The sequence below is a fragment of the Octodon degus genome, unplaced genomic scaffold, assembly GCF_000260255.1.
Source record: "Octodon degus isolate 3935 unplaced genomic scaffold, OctDeg1.0 scaffold00108, whole genome shotgun sequence".
NCBI classification, from domain to species: domain Eukaryota; kingdom Metazoa; phylum Chordata; class Mammalia; order Rodentia; family Octodontidae; genus Octodon; species Octodon degus.
Genome location: NW_004524684.1, coordinates 3,031,279 through 3,058,405, shown reverse-complemented (window position 1 = coordinate 3,058,405; position 27,127 = coordinate 3,031,279). Strand labels below are relative to the sequence as shown.

At 40.3% G+C, this 27,127-nt stretch overlaps 1 protein-coding gene across 3 annotated transcripts in view; it reads left to right on the top strand.

Moving 5' to 3' along the window:
- Positions 1-27,127, top strand: part of Magi2 (membrane associated guanylate kinase, WW and PDZ domain containing 2) — a 1,451,928-nt gene that overhangs the window by 352,167 nt on the left and 1,072,634 nt on the right. The window lies entirely within an intron of this gene.

Here is a 27,127-nt window from a genome sequence, read left to right as displayed (position 1 = left end):
ATCCTGCCTTTAGTCAATACATCTTTTGCTCTAATTTTTTTGTGTGTGTTGAGGGCCCAGCCCTGTCTAACTGTAACATTTCTAACTACCTTAGTTATCTATACTATTCTAAAGAACTATCCCTAACTACAGTTAGGGGATGTCTCAGTTACTCTTCTCATTTCTGGGACAAATACCGAACACCCAAAATGAAGGAAGGAAAGGTTTATTTAGCTCACAGTTACTGGAGGTTTCAGTCCACACTCAGCTGGCTCCAAGGCAGAGTGGCACAGGGAAGAAAGCAACTGTTTGTGGTGGTGTCAAAGAGCAGAGAGCAAAAGGGAGGAGTAGGGGCAACAGAGGCAACAGAAAGCAAGTCTGTCTCCCTTAAGTTACATTCAGGCAATCCACCCCAGGCTGGGTGGAGCACTCATACCCATAATCCCAGCAGTACTCATACCCATAATCCCAGCCTTGGATCATGAATTAATCACAGACTGTAAAAATGCACCTCAATGACTGCATGAGACTTTGGGGGGACAAACACACACAAGCCATAACGGGTAAATGGTCGTGGCATCCTATTTAGCTGCTTTAGGCTGAGATAGGTCAACCTAGGGGAGATCATAGTCAAGGGCCTTCCGCAGAGGCTAATCTAATGGGTCTCGGGTGGAATTCTTTTTTTTATGTTTATTTTATTTTATTTTATTTTTTTATTTTTTTTTGTGGCGGAACCAGGGATTGAACTCAACGCCTTGCGCTTGCCAGGCAAGCACTTATTCTACTGAGCCATCTCCCCTCGGGTGGAATTCTTGCAGTCCAGCAGTTATGAACTCTATTTATGAGGTCAATCTGGGGGATACTGGCTGAAAAGGTATTATCTTTGATTCCAGCTGTGTGACCACTAGGGGTGTGCCAGCCTCAAAGCAGGAATAAACATTTTTTTTTTGAGAAATTAGAACATGTATAATCAAGACTTGAGCACTGTAATGGAAAGCCAGGTTGGGGAAAGAGCCACATTTAGACACTGTTTTTAAGGGGCTGAAATAGTGATTGTAACCCACTGGCTATTACAGCCATTTTGCATCTAACTTGTTATTATGGCAGTGTTTCATACAGCTTTTGGTTACACTTTTCTGCTGAGTGTTCAGAACCAAGTTAATTTATGTATTTGGTACAGTGTCTCCCTATACAGCTTGGACTCACAGTGGTCCCCCTTTGTCAGCCTTCCCTAAGGTAAGACCTGTTTCAAAAGTTAAAAATTAACCTCTCTCTCTGTCAGAGTCCATTAAGTATCCTCAGGCATCTTTGGAACCATGTACAGAGCCTCTTGTTACTTCTGTCAGTGACAGCTGTCAGGGGGGATCACAGCCTTAGTTGACCATGCTGCTTTCTATAAAATCCTGAAAAACTTTGTCCTCTTGAAGACTCTTCATAGATGTATTGTACACTATTCATTCTTATCTCTAGGGTCTAACAGTCTCCCTGGTCTAGAGGTTGGGTGACTCACTAAGGTCACAGGATCTCCTAGAAAATTTTCACTCATCTTGAGTCCTCGTTCACCTTGGAGGTCTAGGGCCAAATATTGGCTGTCCACTTAGCCCAGTTACCTTCTTAGTTCCAACCTGTAAACTTGAGTTGTTTTACATCTATAAAACAAGAGCAATGACATTGGTACTGCAGCGGGAGCAATGAGTTTAATTATTATAATTTTATCTGAATACCAAGCACCTCAAAATATAAAGTACAGCCATAGGGCGATTATTTCTTACCAACTATGGTAATTTTAGTAGTTGATCACCTGTCAAATGTGGAGTTATTTTTGTTTCATTTTTATTTTGTTTTTGTCTTGTTGAGACAAGCTCTCACTGTGCACTTCAGGCTGGCCTTGAGCTCACTTTGTAGCCTAGGGTGGTCTCAGATTCCCAACAATCCTCCTGCCTCAGCCTCTTGAGTGTTGGGGTTATAGTTATGTGCTTCCCTGTAGAATGTTAACAGATGACTAGTATAGTTTTACAAGGAAAACTTGAGATCAAAAGCTACACATAGTATTTCAGTATGACAATCATGATGACATTATTTTTGTAACATACTAAAATGCTCATCTTACTATAGAATAGCCTTTTCAGTCAAATATTTATGTTCACAAACATTACATGACATGAAGAAACTGTCACCTAATTTATTTTTTAATGGAATGTCATCAACAAAGAAGTCTGTGACATTTTCTGGACTGCTCAGCAGTGAAGCATTCCTGAGTGTACTGATGTATGTACAAAATGTACCTTACAAAAGCCTCAAAAATGACTTTTTGACAGATGCTGTCATGTTGACTTGACATATAACTCTTATCATTAATAGCTGGTACAAAAGAGAAAGCAGATATCCAAGTCTAGAAGAAAAAAGTATCATTATAAACAATCCTGGTTTTGTAACTCAGGAGACCTTTATACCCAGAAGTCATGAATGTATATGCTACACCATAAAATTAGCAATAATGAATGTCATGGCTATATAAAAACCTTTGTCTTTTAATATAGTTTTGTACCAAGAGTGTATTTTAATGACAAATCTTATGGTTTTATTTATAGAAGATTTAACCGTCTGACAATGATTGATTTAAACATATCACAATAATATATTTTACAGTGTTTATGAGGGCTTCTCCCATAAGGCTGTGGAAATTGCCATGGTCTCCTTAGTGAACAAGGACTAGATAACTATTTCCAAGCAGCTTTCTGTATCCATCAAGTTCAGTCCTGTCCCACAGCTTTCCCAACACTGGGAAAATAGACTGGAGTCTCTATTTAATAATTTTAACAAATTTTTGATGATCTATGAGAATCAGATCATAACAATCAATGTATTATTTTTGACTAATGAAAGCTTCTTAAATAATTGTCTGTACACAGACAACAGTATGCATTGCATCTGTAAAACCAATCTTAGGTCCAGCCAGGTAGCTCAGCAGACTACAGTGCCTTCTTAGGCAGAGTGCAGCAGCCAGGGTTGGACCCCTGCATGCTGTGCTGACCCTATCCCTGGGGTGTGCTGAGATGGCAATTGAGATTGGGCCTGGTGGCGCACGCCTGTAATCCCAGTGCTGGGGATACTGAATACAGAAGGATCACTATAAGTTCAATCTATGCAGTGAGACCCTGTACATCCTGTACACCCTGTAGACCCTGTCCTAAATTCATTAAAAAAAAGGTTAAACCCAATCTTAACACCATTTTGATACGCTAGCAATGTCAGTGGAAGCAGTTAGTAGAACTGTGTGTGTGATAATATAGGAGACAGGCATTTGCGTTTTTTTTTAATTTCTTCCCAAAGTTTAAATCACAACCTTGACATCACTAGCACACATATCAACCTCTAAAAATTTTGGACATATAGGCCATGGCATTTTTTAAATCAATTTTATAGGACTCTGGGTATCCTTTGGAGCCAAGGCATAAAGGGAGCTTGCATTCTTGGTATTGTCTGTGAACATGAGAGGTTGACAGGGGTTTTTTTTATTCCTTTTTTATATACTTTTCTTCCTTTTCCCATTCTAAAACAGAAGCTGTGGGGGTGACAGTGTTAATGGATCTGAAATAGATTTACCAGGCTCAAACCTGAGAAATTCTCAGGGAAAAGTTTGTCCTCTACCTTAAGCTTTCTTTAAAATTTGTAGGTATCAAGCCAGGAGATGGCTCAGCAGTGTAAGTGCCTACCTGGCCAACACAAGGGCCTGAGTTTGATCCCTGGTACCACATGCTATGCTGGCCCTGTAACACTAGGCATGCCATGCCTGCCAGCAAAACTGGAGTAGTGGCTCTCGCCTGTAATCCCAGTGCTGGTGAGGATGAGACAGGAGGATCACTATGAATCTGAGCTGCATAGCAAGACCATGTACCAAATAAAAAATAAATATATTTATGAAACGTAAATGAATAAAAAAATTATAAGTATCTAGCTAGATGTGTGCAGGTTTTTGTTTTTTTTCCCCACCCAAGCCATTCAGATCAAATTGGCCCTTCCCAGAAAACTCTGGCCATGGTGAATGACTTCTTTGTGAAGACTCTGGTGCCTGGGAATTGACTTTCCCTTCAAAGGTTCTGCCTTAGGGGCTGAAGCCTCTACTGTGCATATTTTTATTTTCTCCACATATAAGGCTGAAGCCTTCAGTAGCAAGCTCTGTAATGGATTTAAGACCAACTGAACTAAGTGTCAGGTTAAAAAGATCTTGGAGGAAACCTTTTTTTTCCCACATGTTCTCATTTAATTTTTTGCAAATTTATTTCCAACGATCTAAATCTAAAGTGTCTGCCTGAGGAAACCATGGATTGTACTTGGTTACCTCCTGTAACATTTTAAATAAAGATTTTGGTCAATAATTTCTGACATTGCCAGTTAAATATAAGACCCAATGCTATTATGGGCTACTGGACTCTTTTAGAATATTTTGCTGAGTTTACACACCTATAATATTCAATAACGGAACTTAGGAAAAATGGGGTATACTGATGAATGTCCATTTTGTATCTGTGTATTCAAAGAGGTTGGGATAGATATATAGTTGTATTCTCTTAATGAATAGAATGATTTGTTCTAATGGTGTTTGTAAATGGTATCACAAGTCCGCATCTTGTACAGCAATTAACCACTAAGAAGAATATATGCAGTGTATTATTTGTTGAAACTGTACTTCCGATATTATTTGAAACTGTCTCATTGCTATCTGTTTGTCAATAAAACTTTGAGAAAAAAAAAAAAATAAAATAAAGATTTTGTCAGCACATGAGCCCCTGAGCATTTTAGTAGGCTTTGGGGTAGTTGAATGTATTCTTGCTCTTCAGCTATTACATTCTACCCCTTGTTTTATTCCTGAATAAAATAAAAAGCGGCTATTTGGGGCAGTGAGTGTGGCCTTTCTTCTTAGGAAGGCTTTCCACTCCCTTCGGTCTTCAAGACTTCCTGAAGTCCTGTTCTCTGTGAAGAGCTTCTCCATCCCACACCTTATTTTCCACTTTGGGTGGATCTTGCTCACCCAGGCCTTAATAAAAGTACCCGTCCAGGGTGCAGGTCCCTGTCCCTGTTTGGGCACCGGTTATCCCACTAGCTGATCAGACTTCTAGTTTCCTAAAAATTAATGTAAAGTGAATGGTTAAATAAGGAAACAGTGTGATAGAATTATGGGGTCCACAAAAGTCAGAACTCTCTTGGAGCTAGGACAAAGACTTTTCTGGACTGTCCATATTTATTGGGTCCTTAACAATTTGCAGGGGGCAGGGGACGGACAGGAACTGGAAAGCACAGCTGAGGCAAAATCCCATAAAAATGACCCAGGTCTGGAGAAGTAGAGCAAAGACACTTCAAGCAATAAACCTTGCTAATTGAGAGAACTGTCCCATCTCTTAGGTTGGTTGGTTATTGTCCTGGAATTGAAGTGAGAGCCAAATGTGCTCAGCATCGTCTCGTTTTGCCTTCAAAGGCTGTGAATATGATGTTCTCCCAAACAGCCAGAGACCGCTGTGGTCAGCGATGTCACCCTGCACAGCCCAGTCCCCAATGTGCTACAAGGTTCTTCAAATCAAAGGCTGATTGCTTTCTATGTTGTGCATTTGGGCAAGTAAAATTGAGTAGATTTATAATCTCCTCTTCACCATCTTATAGAGAAACTTCCCAATATGACATTTTCAAAATGGGTACCGTTTATTACTGCTGATAGGAGATAAGCACTCTTTCTTAGATGGCAAATGTCTATATGACTTAAGGCTTCAAAGTTGTCTATACTTTTTCCCCCTTTCACCTTTAGGATTTTATTCTAAGGTAGAAAAAACAAAATTTATGCAATGATTTATGCATGAAATACTAAGGAGATGATTGTGTACACTAAAGAAAAATGGAAATATATAAGTATCCAGCATAACTAAATTTTAATATACTTATCATAAAGCCATACAAAGATGTGCTAAGAAACAGTTGAATATTAATATTAATATTAATTTTCTGTAATATTTATTAAGGAAAATATTAAAGATACACTAAAGAGAGAAAGTTGCAAAACGGTTCTATGGGTACTTCTTTTTTTTTTTTTTCCTTCTCAGAGCTACCACCAATTTATTTTTTTTTTACCTTTAAAATAAACTTTTATTTTTTCTTTTGAAAATATATACCCACAAGATTTATATTTTTTTCAGGATTGAGATGGTATTTTATTCTATTTCAATCTTTTTATAAAAATTATTGAATCATAATTTGATATAACCAATCCTGTGTTATTGGACACTTAGGAAAAATGATTTGAGGGGCTCTCAAAACCCCAGATTGACTATCTCTGATAACAAATGCTTGTCTATCCTTCTAATTATTTCCTTTTTTTTCATAATTTTATTGAGAAACAAATAGCAATGAGAGAGCTTCAAATCAAATTGGTAGGACAATTTCAATAATTAACACGTTGCATACATTCTTCCTAGTGATTAATTGCTGTGCAAGATACGGACATGATATCCTATTTACAAACACCATTAGAACAAATCCCTCTATTCATTAAGAGAATGTAACTACATAACTATCCTAACCACTTTGAATGCACAGATACAAAATGGACATTCATCTGTATCACCTTTTTTGTTAAGTTCTGTTATTTGAATATTATAGGTATGTAAACTCAGCAAAATATTCTGAAAGAGTCCAGTGGTCCATAATAGTATTGGGTCTTCCACTTCACTGGCAATGTCAGAAATTGTTGACCTGAGTCCCCTACAGCTCAACATAACAGCTGGCTTTGCTTCTTATATTTTGTTTTTATACTTTTCTGCTGGATGGTTAAGACCAAGGTAAAGCAGGACCTATGCAACAAGAGTTGTAGCTTTTGGGTCTGATAAGGTCAGTGAAATCCCCTCAGGATTTATCCTGAGATTCTGTACCTCAGATTGTAGAACTTTTGTCAGTGTCAGCCATGTGGATGATCCTTCTCTTATCTAATCTTTTATTCTCTGTATTTTAATGTTTTGAAAATAAGTAAGAGAAGCCAATTTTATTCGTGCAGATGGAATTTAATAGAAAAATAGTGCAAATTAGCTTAGGGTTGGTGGAGAACCAAGAATTAGAGGTTTTGGAAAGATGAACCATGGTATAGAAAGTAGGACAAATTGAGTAGATTTACAATTTCCATAATCAAAATGTTCTTTCTTAGAACCAAACCATCCTGCCTGTCTCTGTTGCTGTTACAAGTGAAGTTCACATGGCATGTTATCTTTTTCTCACTAAAGATTCAAGTTCTTGAGATAAAGATTTTTATTAGCTCAACTTATGACATATCTCAGGGTCTTGCATTTTAGGAAAAGAATCTCTAAGAAATTTTCATTTTCCACTTTGGGAGTGAGGTGTAGCAATCAGAAATTACCTTATCAGTAGTTTTTCAGGAAATAGAATGCAACTTAATTGCCCACAACAAAATTAGAGTGGAAGAAGTAGATGTGTGACATTGACTTACGTACTAAGTGTTGACTACAATGTTTTACCTTGAAAAGCAAAATAAAAGCTATATAATATTTCCGAAAAGTAATGTCAACTTGACATTCTGCTGCAATATGAGACAGAAATTATTTTTTTCATAAAAGGAAACTGGATGTGTACTGTAATATCATGTATGAGGGTCTGCTCATCTCATGATATCCACTTCCACTCCCGCAGTTCTCTGAACTTAGAATATAAATCCTCAGTGTAACATCTCAGAAGAGCCCTGCTAAGCTCTGTCATTGCCTGATTTGGTTTGGAAAGAAAATCATGTTTATGAATGCCATGTAAGACAATTGATAGAAATGTAATTTTGCTAACACCGTTTGAAAATTACTTTAAAACATTTTCACCATCTGCTATGGTACCAGAACTGTGAGGTATCCTCAAAGTAGTCCTTCTAAATTCAACCTTGAGAACCCTATTCCATCTGCTCTGAATTAAAACTAAGCTAGTTAGTACCTAGGTAGTGCTTTCAGAGCCAATATCTCGCTAGGATGCAACAGAGAATGACTGTGATTTGAGATGGCTTTTTTTTTTAATCATGAGGCTTGGTGCAGCAGAACATTCGAGATCCCTTGAAGGTAGAACAGAAGTATGTTTGGTTATGAAAATTTGATTCTTGTTTTCCCCTCCTTAAGTATAGCACAAATATAAAACTGAAGTTAATTAAAATCTTTGCTAATAAGCACGTATTTTCTGTGAACATTGATGAAAATGACTCTGAACCATTTTGTAAGGTCATATTAGTGTAATGTCTAAAATGCCCCAGTATTTCTTTTCCAGAGATGGAACTGAGCTTCTATCCATCTGTATTTTACTTTTGCTTCATTCCATCCTCATTTAGAAATAATTATGCTTTCCTCTGAGACTCCTTTATGTTTGAAAGCATGATGCAAAAGTTAAGAATGTTATTGTGATCATGGTATTTTGCTTTCCTCATTCTGACAAATCTGATATACTTATGACCTGCAGATTTCTGTAGCAGTTTATTTTCACACTCAAGTGTGGACTCCAGCTGAAAGCTCGTTCTCTGTTCTTGTGGAAGGTGAGACTTCCCTCATCTTGGGAGAGAATCAGTATTGAATCAATCCAATCATGGTGATTCAGCTCTTCCTTATTAGGAGTCTGGAGTGGGCCTGTGATCCAATCTGTCCTAAGATGCATAAGGGAGATTCTCCAGAGTGGCTTCTAAAGGAGCCTTTTCAACTGGATGAAAAGAGAAAGGTTGCATAAAAGAAGGTAATATTTTCCCCACCACATTATTCCTTCCATGACTATGGTATGGGAGGATAGTATGTTTGGTTCTAATGCAGCCATCTTAGAATCAGGAACAATCAATTCTACATATAGAATTGAGTGTAGAAGAATAAAAAGAAAATTTGAGTTGTTAATGTTATACTTGAACCATATACCAAACTTCAGAATTTTATTATATGAGAATTGTTGTTATAGGAGATTTATAATATCTTCACTGATACTCATAAGCCATGAGTTGAAGGCCTCTATACTGTGCTCAAGCTCCCCACTACAAGTTGTAGATCCCAACTACCAAATGAATCACTCTATCAAATCCTCAGATTTCATATTTGAGCTTCTGATCAGCTGTGTTTCACCCTGATAACACATATGCTACCAGAAGGTGTACAGTGTACGGAAGGACACACATTGCAATAATTTTCACCTTTTTAATTCAGTTTTCATGCTTCAGTTGAAAAGGATTTCTAGCTCTTGTATCATGGTGCTTCCTTTTGAACAATAATTTAAGCAGAATAAACGTCTTTGTATATCAATACTTGTCTAATTTCTGGAGTGTTTTGTTACCTTTTTCCTCATTTTGCACAAATGAATAAAAAGCAGAGAAAAGCATTTAGAATAACCATTGAATACAAATGTTGATTGTGTGGGATTAACATAATTGAGATAAATACAAAATAATTTAGATGTACCAAAAAGCACGGGCCTCTCACCTTGGGTTGATACCTGTTGGAATAAAGCTAATTCATTGTGTGCTCAATTATGAAGGAGAGTTATGCATTATAATATGTATTATAAGATATTGACAGCATACATTCAAAGATATTATCTAAAGTTAAAGGATAAGTAGGTATTTTATGATTATATTTAGCTGCTTCAGATTATGACTCCCCTTTTGGTTATTATTTCAACAAAAAGCTGTTGCACATTTAGTGTATGCTAATTTGGGGGATAGCTAGTGACACAAATAAAATGAGATCCTTCTCTTCCTAAAAATTGTATTCAAATGAAGCATATAAATTTACATACAAGAGATTTCCTGGCTTAGTTTTATGAAGAATTTTGCATTATTGTCCTCATTATAGAAAGAAATTCTGCTGAGTCTGTGGAATCTGTGAAGTTGTCGCTGAAGAGTGGCATTTAAGCTGAGATAAAAAGGATAAAGAGGAATAAGCCCGGGATAGGGATGTTGGTGGAAAGAAGGCTCTGCCACAGACAGAATGGATATGAAAGCTAAGAGAGTTGAGACAACTGGAAGAATTGTAATCTTGACAAGGAATCCGCAAAGAAAGAATAATACTGGCCGAGGTTGGAGAAGAGTGTGGGACCCAAGTCATGAGGGTCCTTCCATACCTGAACAGGAGAAAGGGGGAGGACCTTAAGGGAGGCAAAGTCATGATTGTGTGTGCAAAACCATGAGTGTGTGTGAGTGTGTGTGAGTGTGTGTGGGTGTGTGTGTGTGTGTGTGTGTGTGTTTGGGGCTGCTGTATTGTGCAAAGCGACTGGGAGAGCGATAAGTGGAAGGAGGCTGGATAAGAGACTCTTGCAGTCACCCTTCTCAACCATCAAGGTGTGGCTTTAAAAAAAAAACAGAGATGAGGAAGTGGACAGGTTTGGGAAGAATTTAGGAAGTGGAAATAAGAGGCCTGGCCACCAATGCAAGGAAGATAATTTATTGTCCAAAGTGAAACAGCATTGAATGCAAACTAATAATCAAGATACAGTGAAGCAGGCGGTTCTGGAGTAAATAGGGCCTGTGGTTGCCCTGAGCAGAAAAGTTATTAGGGAAAGAGAAGAACTGAATTCGTACCAAATTCCCTTTACTTTGTGTGAGATTCTGAGAGTAATTTCTTCGGCCATGGCTGCTCTCTGGATCCATCTACATTCTCATTGTGACTATCAGTCTGTGGAGCAGAGGAGCAGAGAGCGCAGCAGCTCTTTGCATGGTACTTTCCACCTCCTGCCTGGACTTGGCCCCAAGGGTTTCATTCTTCAGGATGGTGCATGGTGCTCGTAAGACTCTGGGTGACGGTAGCAAGCCCTGTGTGCATGGAACATGTCTCTTAGCCCTTGCTTTCAGCAGCTTTCTAATTCTGCGATCAAAAGGAGTCTGTGTCAAGCGCTTTCTTCTTTCCTACATGTGACTGTCATTTGGAAGCCAAAGAGCTTTCATCCAAAGCAGTGACAACTACAGAACCCTGCCTTCAGCCCGTCTCCTCCTCTCTCGAGCCCTTCGTTGTACAGCTTTCTGGGTTTGTAAACTGTCACGTATTCACTGTGGCTTGTCACACAAAGGCTTCGCTGCTGCCCAAAGAGCCCTCTCACCTCCCTCAGGCTGGTCCGCTATCTGTAATCATACTCTGCTAATTGCACTCAAAAATGTTTTTCCTCTTAAGCTCTCTTTTCTTTCCAGGTAGTTAATTGATCTTTACAGAAAGTAGTTTTATTGTTGTGTTTGGATTTTTTCAATAAGTGGCTTCTTCTGGCAGTATTCCTTAATTGTTGCTATCAACTGATTCTAACGTTTAGTCTTCTTATGCAGAAGAATCTTCCTACCCAGAACTGGAGCAGCTATCTAAGGAAAGCAGTGCCTGGTGCGGTTTATCAGTGTTCAAAAACTGAGGAAATAGGAAGATAGAGCATTGTACAGGGCAGCTCACACGATGCATAGTCCTTTTGGAGACCAAATTCTATCTTTTTTGTGATTATCCTACATTTAGAAAGAAAACTCATCTTAAAAGAACTCATCTTAAAAGAAAACTCATCTTAAAAGAACTCATCTTAAAAGAAAACTCATCTTATATGGTTGCATATACCATGAACGATATATAAATAAATGACTTCTTTTAGTGTTTTGCACTCAAAACATTTTTGAGTGCAATTAGCAGAGTATGATTACAGATAGCAGACCAGCCTGAGGGAGGTGAGAGGGCTCTTTGGGCAGCAGCGAAGCCTTTGTGTGACAAGCCACAGTGAATACATGACAGTTTACAAACCCAGAAAGCTGTACAATGAAGGGCTCGAGAGAGGAGGAGGCAGGATGAAGGAGGCACAGTAGACATTGGGACCAATTCACTGACACTACTTTCAAGCATGGCTTATGCAGAAAATATAACATCCTTTTACCTGTGCAGATAAATATTGTGTTGCATATACCATGAAAGATATATAAATAAATGCCTGATGACTCTGTGTCTCAATTATTTGAGTGAAGCCATATTTTCCCAGGACTGTAGAGAAAACCTTCTCTATCTGCTATCATATATGAGGTTGCTTTCAGTTAAACCATTTTATAATTAAGCCGATTAAACTACAAGCTCCTGATGCTTGTTTTCGATCAGCAAGGAAGAAAAGATGTATTCATCTTTTCAGTATGTATCGCAAGATTCTTCTGTGTATCAGGTGCCACAATTAACACTTGAGAAACAAAGATGAGTAAGATACTCTTCTCTCCCTCTAGGAGTCTCTAAACTAGCTTACTACAAACAAGAATGTGTGGTACAGTGCTAAGCAAAACTGGCCTGTGTAGATCATAGAACAGCTGTATAAAGAAAGCAGTGTAAATAGTTTTTTATACAGAATAGAAAATAGGAAGACAGTCTACTATAATAAGCAGCTTAGATGCATAATCCTTTTGGAAACCAGATTCCACCTTTTTTGGTGATGGTCTTACAGCCTTGGGTGTTACATGAGCTCACGTGGGTCGGGCTGCAGACCCACATGCTTCACCAAATGATGTCTGGCATGGAGAAAACAGAAAATTATTACATTCCTCTAAGAAGATGATGCATGTAAATTGAACTTATCTCTTCTGCTCATATCCTGTTATCTAGAACTTAGTAAAATAACCACAACTATCTATAAGCCAAGTCTGGGACATGTACTCCCTAGTTGGCTGATCTTGTACCCATCTGAAATTCAGGGATGGAGGAGACAGTTTTGTTACTAATAGGAAGACAGGCAAAAACATAAATGGGGGGAAACTGGTCTCTGACTCAATTTTGAAGAAAGTCCTGGCAGAACAAAGCCATGAGTATAAATATGCATATGCACACATTCTATTAACTATGCATAATATATGGAATTCTTAAAAACGTTAGATTATTACTTGGGTTGAAAGTTATTATATGCATATTTAAATGAAAACCTCAGCTCTTTTCTATGCTACAGAGGTATGTTAAGCATTCTGGAATCAGATGCTAAGCATAAATAAGCTCTGTGGTCTTACGCAATCTTGGGACTTTGAGAGTAAGACTTTTGCTCTTCCAGCTGAGCTGTGTGAATAACCACATGATCCCTTTTTCATGCTAAATGTCTCGTGATTCAATACTTAATGCCATGCTCTGCTTAATTAGATTAAAGTGAGAAACATGAACAGAGTTCTACCACTAGGTCTTTAATGATTTTTTTTAACCTATAATGAGATGGAATAGCAACAAGTGCTCTTTCCAGTGGAAAGAGAACATTCTGGGTGAACTGTATTTCTTAATGGAAGAGACTTTGTTTGTGTTGAGTTTTTTGGTGGATTCGTCTAGAGAAAGGGTTAGAATAGATAAATGCATATGATAATTCTAAAGGAATTGCAGCTGTTTAATTTCAATGACAGGGGCTGGGGAGATGGCTCAGTAGAATAAGCACTTGCCTGGCAAGTGCAAGGGCCTGAGTTCAGTCCCCGGTTCTGCCAAAAAAAAAAATAATAATAATAATAATTTCAATGACAAATGATAAAATGACAGATTAACATAAATATATTGGCTCATGTCCTCTACTTAAAATAAGTGATGGCACATAACTGTTCTGCCTTTTTTCTAACCACCTCTCGGTCCTCTCATATTCGTCATCTATTAATGAAAGCATTTACCTAGCTCATCTTTACAGGCGGGTGCTTTTGGCCATAGAAGGAAGATTTTTAGTTCAGTGTGAGTTTCTGTGATAAATACCAGCATTATATAAACTTTGTACACTAACCTTCCCCATGGCATGAACTAAAATTTCATTTTTTTAATCAACTGAAGAAGCTACATGGGTCTGAGGAGACAGCATATTTTCTTAAAACTCTTGTTCCCTGTCACTTCAGTACAAAGAAATATGAATAATTTCTTCGGAATACAAAGAAATCATAAAGCCAGTCACACAGTTGTTAGAAGCACAGTATTTGGAAGAGTAGATTGCAGAAACCAAGTAGGTGAGCGACACCACTGCACTGTCAAAACAGTGCTACGTGACAGCTAGCAAATGAAGCCAGGACACAGTGAGTTCTCATGTTATACCCTTTTGCCATTTTGCAAACTACTTTGAAATTGTAGACTTGTGGTTGGTAGAAGGATCCAGCTTGAGCTCTCACTTGCAATTTTTTATGGCCCATAAGGCAAGCATACTTCAGCATTAGGCCTTCAAAACCAGGAAAAGAAAAGACTCGAATCCTACATAAACTCCACCACGTGCTCTCTTTCTTTTAGGAGTTGTAAGCAGAGTTGAATGACATAATCCTATGAGGACAGAAATCAGCCCCACCGAATTTCAGCACAGCTGACTCCTCCTTCCGTCGTGTTATCATCCAGCCTGTGGCAGAATGCAGAAGTGACTGGGAGGAAAGCAGGTGTGAGGGCCTAGCCTCCTAGCACGGAGGCTTTCCGAGCAGTGGTTTTTGTGCAGGGTGCGCCAGGGTCCAATGCATTTCTTCTTTTCCATTTAACATGGATTCATAATAGATTTCTTTAATTAAGAGAGTATTTTGGAACAGTCTTGGGTTTCCAGAATGAGGAAAGTATAGTTTTATCTTTCACAGTTATTAAAAGAAAGATTATATCACCATTTCCATTCAATGAAAATAAGCTATTTATGCATATTGTTAAAGTACCACAAACTACCATGTTTTGAAAAGTCAGCAGCTCAGAGTCTCAGGGTGAGATCTGTATGTCTTCTCCTCATGTTCTGACAGCAAGAATGAAGATAGGTAGATGGGGACACCCAGGTGGTAAAGCTGTAACCCACCATGGCTCCACTGCCCCAGCTGTCCCGCCCTAATCAAGAGGGGCCATATAGTGGGAGCCAGGTTGTTGGCAATGATCGTGGGCCTGGGTGCCCCGTGCTGTTGTTTCTGACGACAGACTCTTGGTCCCAAGGGGTCAGAGAACGTCAATCATGAACGTACAGTCTGCGCTTATGTATTGGTAAGCAGCTGTGGTCCAGCCATACTGTCACTGTAATAAAGATTATGAAAGAAGAAGCCAGCAAGCAAGAACTTGTTCATTGGAAACTGTACCTGGACAGGTGTTGTGTGCTTCTGCTATTATTTTAATTCCACATGAGTGGCAGGGGTAGGTGTGTGCCTCGCGTGGGGCTGGGGCGGCAGCTGCAGGAGACTAAGCATTAGATGTGGGGGGGCTTGAGCTGCACAGCCCCTGCTCTGCACGCCCCAGCCCTCTCCTTGTCCAGAAGAGGGCAGTCCGGGCTGGCCACACCAGTGGCAGACCTTCCTCATGAGCCTGGAGCTGGTTTCCATTCCAGTTGGGGCCTTGCATTTCTTCTCCTCTCTGCATAGTAGGAGTCCTTATCAATCTGATGGTGCTTCCATGCTAGGAAGAAGCTATTCGCTGTCTCTAATCTTGTTTCCAGGGTATTAGTTGCAGGTCCTTAATACTTCCATTCTTTATCATGCCATCATTTTTGCCTTCTTTTCCAGTGATACCACAAACAGCTTCAATGCCAGACTGAGCAGACCCTTACTTGGGCCATGAGCTTTGCACCCCGTTGGCCTCGGATACCCTCAGCCCTGGAAGACTTGCAACTGTAATGTGCTTCCAGCAGCCCCAGCCAGCACCACTTGACCTTAATGTATGTGCCAGAGTTCGTTGCTCTTCTCTGTGTCTCTGATCTGGAGTAAAGGAGGATGGTATACAGTAGGAGGTCCAAGAAAAACAGGGTCCATAACAGCCTTACAGGGAGCCCACAAAGCACATACAATACTAGATAACACCAGCAGCGTAGTGAATTTGCTGTCGCCATTCACTCTAGGCCATGTTCAGCAGTATCTTCCTGAGGCTTTACAATGGCACAGGGTCTCTTATTCCATGAATCCTAAAATACACTTTAGGACCTCTATATTCTCATATGTACTCTACATAAAAATGCAAGCTAAATCATATTCATTATGTAAATACTGCTGTATTAATGGCTCCTGAAATATATAATTACTATGTGCTGTGTTTGCTGTAGGGCTTTGGTTTCCCGCTACCCCTGCCTAGGCTCACCTCCTTCCAGACAAATTCTGGACTCACCCATTGTTTTTCTCTCTTTTCATAAACTGCAATTGTCACTGTATTTAAGCTGTTCTAAACAGAGACTCCCTGAGGTCAGATCGTGTGATGGCTTTTATTATTCTCATATGAAAGCCTCAAGAGCTGAGTCCTTGGCCTCTGTTGGGTAGCAAGCATCCTAGAGCCGTGTCCACAGAGGGCCAAGACCTGTGGCCCATGTCCAGCCACAGGAAGTTCATGTCTGTACTTACCATTACATAGTGTCCCTTACTGTGTTGACCTTTGTACCCCAGATGGGTCAGCTGTGTCGCCTTCTACTCTGTAGCTTTTTTACCCCTGATATCTCCTTATCTTAATTTTTGCTTTCTTGTTCTCTGATCTACACACAACCTACTGCAGAAAGTTCTTGAATTATTTGTATTATACTTTTCTTTTGGCCTCCATTCCCGTTCTTGTCAACAGCTCAAGGACTTGATGTTCCTGGGAACTGGCAGCTAGTGGGCCTGGCTAGATTAGCATTAAGAGGCAGATCAGTGTCCCGCCCGAATGCCTAGACAACAGTCATGCTCATCCTCATACAGTTCTCTCCAGTCTGTCAATAAATGACATAAAGGATAAGGGCACAAAACTGGGCCGTGCTGTAGGTAGGGTTTCATCTTCTTTCCATGCTTGCTTCTTTATCATTGGCATTTTGCAGTGGCTTTAAATATTACTAAACGGTGGGACTTTTTAGCATCTGTCTTGAGCCCCGCAACGCCAGTGTTGTCTTGGAGATGTTCTGCGCCTCCTTTTCCTTATACTTAGTAAGAGATATTTTGGTTTCACCCAGAGTCATCCTTAATAGAGCAACAGGAGGGAGGCCATCGATCTCTCCTCCCGGCTCATCCTGTCCTTGCTGATGTCCTCTTCGGCTGCAGATGAAGCTTCCCCGTCTGTCCTCTCCCGAGATGCATAGCCAAGGTCTGACCTCTGCCTGCATGAGGTATTGATGGCTTCCCAAGGTTCACTGGGGAGCCAGGGAGGCATATGAATTTTTAATTTAAAATCATAGAGCAACACCCTGCTCTGGCAGAACTGATCAATTAGGTTCTTTATATAAAGATCAGTAGCTTTTTTTTTGCCCCAGAATACAGTTATTAAAAACACATCTCCTTTTACATCTTGTTTTCAAAGTTTTAGGAAATGTCAAAAGCCTCTCATAAATTTAAATATATGCTGTTTCGATTATTATATATCACACACATGGTTATAAATAGCTTGATAACTAAAGCACTCAGAGAATACAGGTATGTGATTAATTTTAGGGTCTATGTAGGTTTATATTTTTATTTCTTTGATACAGGGTCTCACTACGCAGCTCAGACTCATAGTGTTCCTCCTGCCTCAGCCTCCCCAGTGCTGGGATTATAAGTTTAAACATAAATAACTAAATTTGATTCTGATAGACTTTATAATGCAGTGGCTGCCTCCCTGAGACTGGGGCAATTTTGTACTGAGGGCAGTTCCACCTGGTTCCCCACTAGCAATTAAATCAAGCACTGCTGTTGTGTGCCTGTTCTTTTTATTGGAATTGAGGGCTGAACCCAGCACCTGCACATGGAACCACATAATCAGCTCTTTTTATTTATTTTTTCATTTCATTTCATTTATTTTAGTATATGTGCTGCTGATATGAGAATTTATTTTACCTTTTGTTTACAGGCAAAATCTTGCTTAGTCACTAAGGTGCCAAGGCTGGGTTTGAACTTGCAATCCTGCTGCCTCAACCTCCAGCCTGAGACTGAGAGGTATTTGCACAATTCCACAACTACCACTCACAGTTCTGCATTTTAACCTGCAGGTTTTCATCCCGAGTCAGTCATTCACTCACAACGTTGGCCAAACAGCAGTGTTAGATCAGAAGTGGTGTCGGACGCTGAGAATACAGTTATATACATGCAGGGCATTCCGCCATGCATCAGAGACAGCGAGCAAGCATATCAGAAATCCCTAGAAGGTGCAACAAATGGTACGACAAACAAAAGCCACAGATTCTATGAGATTGTATAACCAAGGGGACATGTTCTTTTGCTCTATTATGTGGAATGTAAAATACTTCGCTTGCTCCTGCACTGTTTGTCACATATCTTTGTGCTAACAGGTCCTGCTCGTAGGGTGCCTCACTTGGCCAAAAGGAATCCTATTAAGCTTTCCCTGCACTGGTTAGCTCCATCCTTTCGGTCCTTAGTGGGCAGTACAATAGCTGCCCACTGTCATAGCACAGTGATGACACAGGGGTAGGCATCTGGCCTAGGGCTGCGGTACAGACAGGGGCAGGCACTTGAACTCAGGTCTGACTTCTCTCTAGACATCGTGGTCCCTCGATGCAGCACAGGCACAAGGGCTTTGCGCAAGGTGCAGGCGATGAAGCCCGGGACTTGCACTGTGCTACATCCGCAGGCTTTCTTATTATTTCTTTTAATTTTGAGACAGAGTCTTGCTGAGTCATGAGCTTGCTGCAGCTGGGCTTGGACATGCAGTCATTCTGCCTGCACTGCCCGGTACGCTGCTGTCGGGAGCTTATGTCCCACACCCAGCTTTCTGTTGGTCTTCCAGGCACTAAATACGCAAGACGTTTGTGTGCTCCCTCTTCTCCTTTCCTATCGTCCTTTTCGTCCCTGTCCACTTACTCCCTTTCCTTACAGAAAGCCTGCTGACCTCCGCGCTGGGGGAGGTCGCTGTCTGTGCTGTCCATGCTGCGCAGTGTCGTGTGAGGAAGGGCATCAGCGATGACGAGGTGGGTGTGGGGGAGGGGAGAGTGCTGCCTAGTGCTCTGCCTGCAGAATCCCGCTGCTGCTTTCTCCTGAAATGCTGATTAAGGACATGCATGGCTCTTCCTCTGTACTGATATTTCCATATGCATGGCCTGTTTTCCAGGTCTGCTTTCCAAAGCTTTCTGTTTCCCTCATTGTTAGAACTTTCGTGACCCTGGTAATATGATCCGTCCTTACAGTGACTCACCTGGGAGAATCATTGTTTCTCTCTATAACACACAAACTCTTGAGCTAACAGCAGTGCCTGTGTGCTCTGTTACACAAATACCTGAGCTTTTTCTGATCTTTCACCCTTTCTCTCAATTTACTTCTTCTCTTTTCTTCTTTCTTCTCATCTAATCTGCCTTTTCCATCTCCAGTTTTCTCAAAAGTATGCATCCTAGATAAAATAACATTTTCAAACAGTGGTTGTTATTCCTATTCTTGTTTGATTAAACTTTTATCTGGTACATGCAGGGTCCCTCTCTGAGCAGGGCTTATTAGTAGAGTTCATGCACCTCACCTGTTCTCAGATTAGCAAACATTGCAGGGCCCTGGAGGTCCCCATAACTGGCCGAGGCATGTTGGTGTTGCCTCATCATGTGAGCCTGCATTCAGCTCTCGGGGCGGGGCCTTTTGATGCTTCCTTCTGAGATGTTCATAAACACAGAGGAGACCAAGGAGAAAGGTGGGAGTCAGGCGTCAGAGCACAGTGCAGACGGAATGGCGTTAACAGAAATCTGTGCTGCATTTGCGTGTGAACTGAAATGCACCGGAACAAAAAAGAGAAAGTTAGAGGGGGGCTAAGAAAATGAAGGGCCAGGCACAGACAGCCCGAGGAATAGCTGCACATGCTAAGTTACGCAAGTTCCTTTTCCCTTTGGAGAATGTCATAGACTTATAGATCTGAAAAGAAAATACACAGACCAAAACTGAAGTTTCTTCAATGTCTTGTTATTCATTGAATTTGTACACTAGTCTACCTTCTATTGTAGCCTTTGAAGCAGTGTATGTTAGTAGATTGAGTTTAGGTTTCCACAATGCCAATTATAAGGCATCTAAAAATATATTTCAGAGTATTTTGAAGAACTTGGCCAGTGTTTTAAAACCAGTAAGCCCTTCCCTCTGTGTCTAACTCAGGTGGTGGTTGTGGATCTGTGTCCATACGTGTACGAAGACTGGGGCCACAGCGTCGCTTAGGGGCACGTGATGTTTAAGTCTGCAAGTCTCCATCGTGGCTCGTGGGGCAATGCCCAGGGTCCTGGCATGTAGAAGACGTGGGTGGGGCTGCGGGCCAGCAGTAGACCCTTCGGGGCAGGCGTGGAGGCTTGAGGTCAGTGAAGTGCGTCTCCATGGGCACCGAGGAGCCTGAGCTCTTCCTCTGTCTGGCTCTTGGTTGTGGAGTGTGCAGTGTGCACCGCCACTTAGCCCCATGGCAAGGGGACAGCATCACCAGACACCCCAAGGATTCTGTCTTCCCAACCTGGGTAGTAGAAGTTCCAGTGTCGTGGGCCAAAATGGACGTTGTTCTTTTTAAGTTAAATACATCAAGTATTTCACTAGAGGAATATGAAGCTGACTAACGTATCCTCAGTATGTAAAACCCAGGTGGTCCTTAGATTTATTCTGAATACATGAAGTAGCAGAAATTTACAGTACACTCTCTTTTTAAGATTTATTTATTTATGTATTTGGTGCAGGGTCTCGCTATGCAGCTCACACTCACAGTGATCTTCCTGTCTCAGACTCCCCAGTGCTGGAACTACAGGCACATGCCACATGCCCGAGTTTCGGTGGCTGGCATGGCACAAGTCTGGCAAGGTGTGTATGTAGTACAGGGATTGAACCCGGGTCTTTGAGCTTGCCAGACAGGCACTTAGACCACGAGCTATCTTCCTGGCCCTATAGTATGTTCTGCATGTTCAAAAACTAATGTTTTGAACCTGGGTTATAGGTCAGTAGCATAAAAGCATACCTGGCAAGTCCTGAGTTTGATCCCTGGTGAAAAAAAAAAAAAAATCTGAGGACAGTACTAGGTAAGTTTTAAAAATAAATGCAACAATAGCATCACCCAAAAAGAACCTTTTTAGGTTTCTGTAAAGGTATCTCTTTTAGGTATTGTTTGCACTTAGGAAAGAAAATACAAGAGAAACTGTAAGAAATGTAAGCAGAAGACAGAATGTAAGCCTGGGAAACAGTTGGTCCATAAAATTTAGTCCTGGGAACTGTGGTTATGTACTATATATTCATGTATATGTAATTTTGTTTGTGAAGTATTTTAATAAACATTCGGAAATACTATGGCATGCTGTTCCTCATAATAATTATGTGTAGCGTGACTCTCTTGAAATATCTACTTATTACCTTAGCTGCCTTTTCCAAGGTGATGTATAACTAAACTGAAAATGTTGAAACAGCAGTATCTGCATCTGTCCTCTACCCAGTTAAAACGATGGGAGGGCTTCACGGTAGGAGCGTCCCGAGGAACGTTTTGTATTTCAGATACTTTGTGCAAGCCTATCTGAATGAATCCTTAACAGGCAAAAGTGATTAGAATAGAAGTTTGATCAATTAATTTTGATTTTTAAGAGACAGTTTTAAGGGGTAGTTTTCGATTATGACCATCATGACCCATTCAGAGATTTGGAGTTGTGACCTATGCGTTAATTCACTATTCTTATGTATACATAAAATTCTTAAACCCATGTGGCAGGATTCTTCCATTTAATTGAAGGTTGTGGAAAGATTAAATTCTTTAAGTCTTGTTTATGAAGTTAGCATAATGAATTTTTTTTCTGCAAAGATTTCAAACATTCCCTTGAATACAGATTGGCCTCCGCTACCCTTCTTGTGGCTGGCTGGTCTTCCCCGGGCTGAGTTGGCACAGATGTCTCTGGAAGAGCAGGGAGATCTGGAAAATCATCACCGGGCTGCCCTCATTAATTGGCAGCGGTCCCCAGACCCCTGTGCCAAGCAATTTATGTCCACAGATAAACGAGTTTTAAGACATCAGAAAACAGAAGAGTATAGTTGGTGTGATATCCTAGCAAAAGAAAAACTCAGGAAAAGAAGAATGAGCTTTAAGCTCACAGCTGCATAGAATGTTTCAGAAAAGTCCTTGAAAAAATAATTTTAATTTAGGCATCTATGTGTATCCATCTATCACCTGGATGAGGTATGATGTATGTATTCATTCTGAATGAAACTTTGTGTGCAATAAATAAATCCATTTATGCTATCATAAGAAAAATATGACCTGTAGAACAGCCTATAGTTCCTATCACCTCCCCACATGTTTTAATAATAAGTGTACCATTAGTCAAACTTAATACAGTGATGCGGCCGTGCAAGTTCTCAATTGCTGATGTCAGCTAAGGTGGTGACTCAAAAGTTTGAGCACCATTGGCTGGAATGGCAGAAATTTTCAATTCTTACGGAATCTTAGCTATTCCCCCAGTGCTTACAGTTTTAGTTGAATACACATTACATGCTAGGCATAGTTGTTTTGCACTTATGCTTTACCATTTAACAGTGAAAAATCCAGACCTTGGAAAAGTTTCTGTTTAGGAGAGCCTGTCCTATCCTGGAATCCCATCTGTGACTGCGAGCAAAGTCCTATGGCATTGTGGGCACTGAGAACAGCAGAAAGTCTCAGTTAGAGGTGGGAAGGTGGTGCAGAACCAGGCAGTCTGGGCCCACTGGAGCACTGAGGTCAATGGCGAGCCCCGAACGTGAGGGACGGGAAGTGCATGCGAGGTCCATGATGAACAAGCCCGAGACAGGATGCCTGAGAGAGGCAAACTAACACTGCCCAGGACATGGGACACTAATTTTGGTCTCTGAGAGATTAAAACATATGGCGTTGAGGAAGGGGAACTTTAGCAGAGTTAGAAATGTGCAGGAAGCACAAAGAACAGATGCTGGAGGTGGAAGTAACAGAAAGGAGACCACTGAAATGGTTCAGCCACTGGAAAGGCTGGGCTCATTCGGAGAAAAGTGAAGGTCTGGAAAAGACCTGAAATGCAAGAAAAGGTTCATAATTGTGGAATTGATGGGAATCAGTGACAGATTGGGTCAAAAAAAAAAAAAAAAAAGAAGAAAAAAGCAAGGCTACTTTAACATCCAGAAAAAAAGGAATTTGATGCCATGAACAGTGATGGGCACATCAGGATATAGGGATGGATACATTAGATCCCCACCACTTTAAATATATGGAGGTGAGTTACCAGAGTTAGCACCAGTGTGTGTGAATGATGGCGATGTAAACTCCACACAGAGAGTTCATGGACGGAGGCTTTGTAATTGGGATGGTAGTTGGCAAATGTAAAACTAAGACTGACATTGCTGTATGTTTGTCCCCAGAAAATCTGGCACTTTGTATATGTGTAGCTTTTCTTATTTATATAATGCTTTGCTCTTCATTGCATGTCGTATTAATAGCATTGTACACCAAGTAGCTCATGATTGCTTGGAGTTGGAAGTAGGTTGAGGGACTTGTATGTAACAACAAACCCACTATTTTCCCTTTGTTTCCTAAAGATTAATTTTAAAAGAATCTGAAATCACTTTTATCCACACAATTTGTAAGGTTGAGAATATTCCAACGTTCCTTGATTTTTCTGGATGAGCTACCTGTCATATGCTATATTTTCATGACGTGCCTTTAAATTATATGAAAAAAGTTATGGTTCAGTTCAGCCTTGTGTAAATATATTAATGAAACAGAGGACAACATTAACACATTCAAATCACATTCTATTTTCAATTTACTCGTTTTGCACCATGGTGGATGCAGAGTGCTGCTTTCCTGTTTCCCAGTAAAGCCTCAAGCTCAGGTTGGCCCTAGGCAAGGACGCTCCATGAGAGGGGCACAGCACACAGAGCCCTTGCATCCTGCTTGCTTGGGTGGCAGTCAGAATGCTTCCTGGGCAGAGGCAGTTGTCACCTGCTGCACCAGCTGGTGCCTCTGCAGCCTGTGCAGAAACATATCAGTCTGTTGGAAGGGGCCTTGTGTTTGGGCCCACGTCCTGCTGTCCTGTGCTGGGGCTCCCAGAAAGGCCTGATTTGAGATTCTGCTGCCAATGGTCCCCCTGCCCCCATGAGATCCCGTCGGATCACACAGCCTCTCCTCTGTCCACATCAGCTGGGCTTTTCTCTCCACATTGTGGTTGGCACTTAGCAGGGCATCTACTGCCTTTTTACCGTCTTCTGTATTTTTCCACAATTCTTTATTAAAAAAAATTTTAATAATTTTATTGAGAAATAGCAATGAGACAATTTCAGATGCAGACATGATATTCTGTCCATAAACACTATTAGTACAAATCTTTCTATTCATTGAATTAAGAGAAGGGGCCGGGGAGATGGCTCAGTGGAATAAGCGCTTCCCTGGCAAGCACAAGGGCCTGAGTTCAATCCCCGGTTCTGTAAAAAAGAAAAGAAAAGAAATCATTGAATTAAGAGAAAGTAGCTGTATATCTATCCTGTTTTGAATATACAGATACAAAATGGTCCTTCATTTATATCCCCTTTTTTTGTTTAGTTTTGTCAGAGATGGTTATTCTATTGTCATTTAAATATTATAGGTGAGTGGATTAAGCAAAATAATCCAATGTAGTCCAGTAGTCCATAATAATAGGCCCACGATTCTTGGTACTTGTCTGAACTCCTTGAATTTCTATTCCTCCAAGAAATTCCCTCCAGCGGTGCTAGGCATGGTACAGTGTTATCCATCTGCAATGGTAAGAGTTCATCTCATGCCTTATAAGCTTTCTTAAGGCCTTCAGAAACTCTCTGACAGCTGAAAACTAGAAATGACTACTCCATATAAGAGAGGAAACTGCAAAGTGAAAATTAACAAATACTTAATAATTCATTTTAATCAGTTATGGATAAATTTAACACTCATAAATATACCTGATATTTAAAAATAAGTTTTCTCAATGTATTTTTAATTCTGAAGACTATTCCTGGTGACATATTTATGGTGATAAATATCAATTTTATTTATTTATTTATGGTACTGGGGATTGAACTCAGGACCCTATGTTTGCCAGGCAAGCACTTATTCTACTGAGCTATCTCCCAGGCCCTAAATATCAATCTTAATTAAATGACTTACTCATAGAAAATATTTTTATAGTCTTCACCTATGTACATTCATACGTAGTTTATGTAAAATAGGTGTGGTGAGCTACACAAATGAATGAAGTGGAAGCTTAACTTGGTATTAGAATAATGTGGCTTCCCAAATGGTAGTCCCTCTTGGGCCGTGTTTTAGGCTGGGCCACGCCACACTAGCTTCCCGATCTGAGTTCTGACTGGCCAGTTTTTAATTGGGCTCCATTCCTGGAGTGACCATCCATAGCGAAGAGCTCAGTGGGCGGCAGGGTAACTTCCTCAGCTTGCCCAGTGATTTTTCCATTTACAAATTAATTCTAAGCTTATATTTATTATTTTGAAGTCACAAAATGAATGTACTATTAAATAATTACCCAATATTCAACTGCTTTTGCCTGGCTTTTCCCATTTTTTTAAAGATCATTTTAAATGTAATTTATAGGAGATGTTTACAAAAAGCATTTTCCGTATTCTGAACTCTGCTCCTGCTGCAAACCAGTGGAAAGAATGATAGATGAATATATTTTTACTAGTTCGCCCTATTTCACTAGGCAGGAATCTAACAAGATAGATATGATAATGAAGAAATAAAGCAAGTAGAGTCTGTCGGTGTCTGTTAGCTAAACACCACCAAAAGCCCGTCTGTGCGTTATATTATTCATTACATTAAGGGGAGACACTCACAAGGATGAGGGGTTGTCTACATTGAGTGTTGGATGAAACAGAGTGTCATAGGATTGGGCCCTGGGGTGGGTGATTGGGAGAAGAATTCAAGGAAACGGCTTTCTGGCAGTCAGGGTATAGAATGGATATAGTAAAAGACAAGGGTGAGTGTTTGATTAGCTCAGTATTTTTTTCTGGAGGGAGGGTAGAAAAGAACATGTGTACCTGGTTAAAAAATTGAATAGTTCATTTTGGCTGAGAGAAGGGTATTTGTTGTTTTGTGAATAGTGTTCTGACTTTATTTTTATCAACCATTGGAAAAACCATGAAGTGGCATTATTTCATTTTATTATGGTCCCAGTCTACCTGTGTCTGAGGTTGGCAGTCGGTGAGGTTATGTTTCATAGAATAAAGACAATACCTAGATTTGAGTGCCAGCCTCCTTTTCTGGGGGCTGTGCTTTTCTGTCTTTCCCAGGACTAAACTAAAATGCAAAGCATGGATTCAGAATTAAGCATAGACCAACATCGGCTTTCAGCAGTGGTGTACACTGAAGAGCTGTGCTACTCTTTATATTGTGTTGCAGGATGCAAAGGTCAGGAGAAAAGGTGAGCATCTCCTTGAGAAGTGATGGCTGCGGACCGCAGCGCAGCACTGAGTCTCCACACTCTTTAGGTCACTCTCTCATGGTTCTTTCCAGAGGGATTTAATCAGGAAGCCTCTTTGTCTCGATGCTGATGTTGGGTGGAGAAAGAGTCCTCTGAGACATTTGTGACCCTCAGCCAGATCCTAAGTATGCTTTGGGGCCAAGCTCACGTGACCCGAAAGTATATGAGTCCAGAGCTTCACTCGCATGGGTCTAGCTTTGTGCTGTTTTTAGGTTTCATAAATATATATCAACCTTGAAAGAGCCTACTTAACTTCAACTAAAGCTTCCGAAGTTTCAAAGTTTCAGAAAACACAGGGAAATGTATATCCGTGAGAGCCAGTACAGAATTAGTCCCCAAAGTCCTGTAAAGTAAAATTATCTGACATACAGAACAGAATATGTGCACTTCTACGTGTAATGATCTGAGAGAGATCAAAATCTTAGTAAGAAATAAAAAAACCATAAAATATTCAGACATTTATAAAATTCACTCAGTGATTAGGAAGGACAATGATAAAAAAATAAAATGTTTGACCATGTAAATTTTAAAATATAAATATATTAGTAAGTATTTAGAGATGTATATTGGCAAAAATCGAAGCTGGATGAGTCAAGGAGTTTAGGATAAAAGTTCTCAATAAAATGGAAGGGTACATAGAGTCCTTCATGACCAAGGACTGAGTCAGTCTTCGGGTTTTCTCTTCTCTAGTTTATATAATCCTTAGAGCTCCATGAATATTTCCACATTGCTTTTCATCTGCAGGCTGATGTTATCATGCTTGTCACCTCATTTTATAACTGTTACTGTTTGCTCTGCTCCTTACTGGTCTTTGATGACAGAAAACTAAAATGTCTTATTCATTAGCCATTGCTGTCCTGACAGAATGTATTTAGGACAT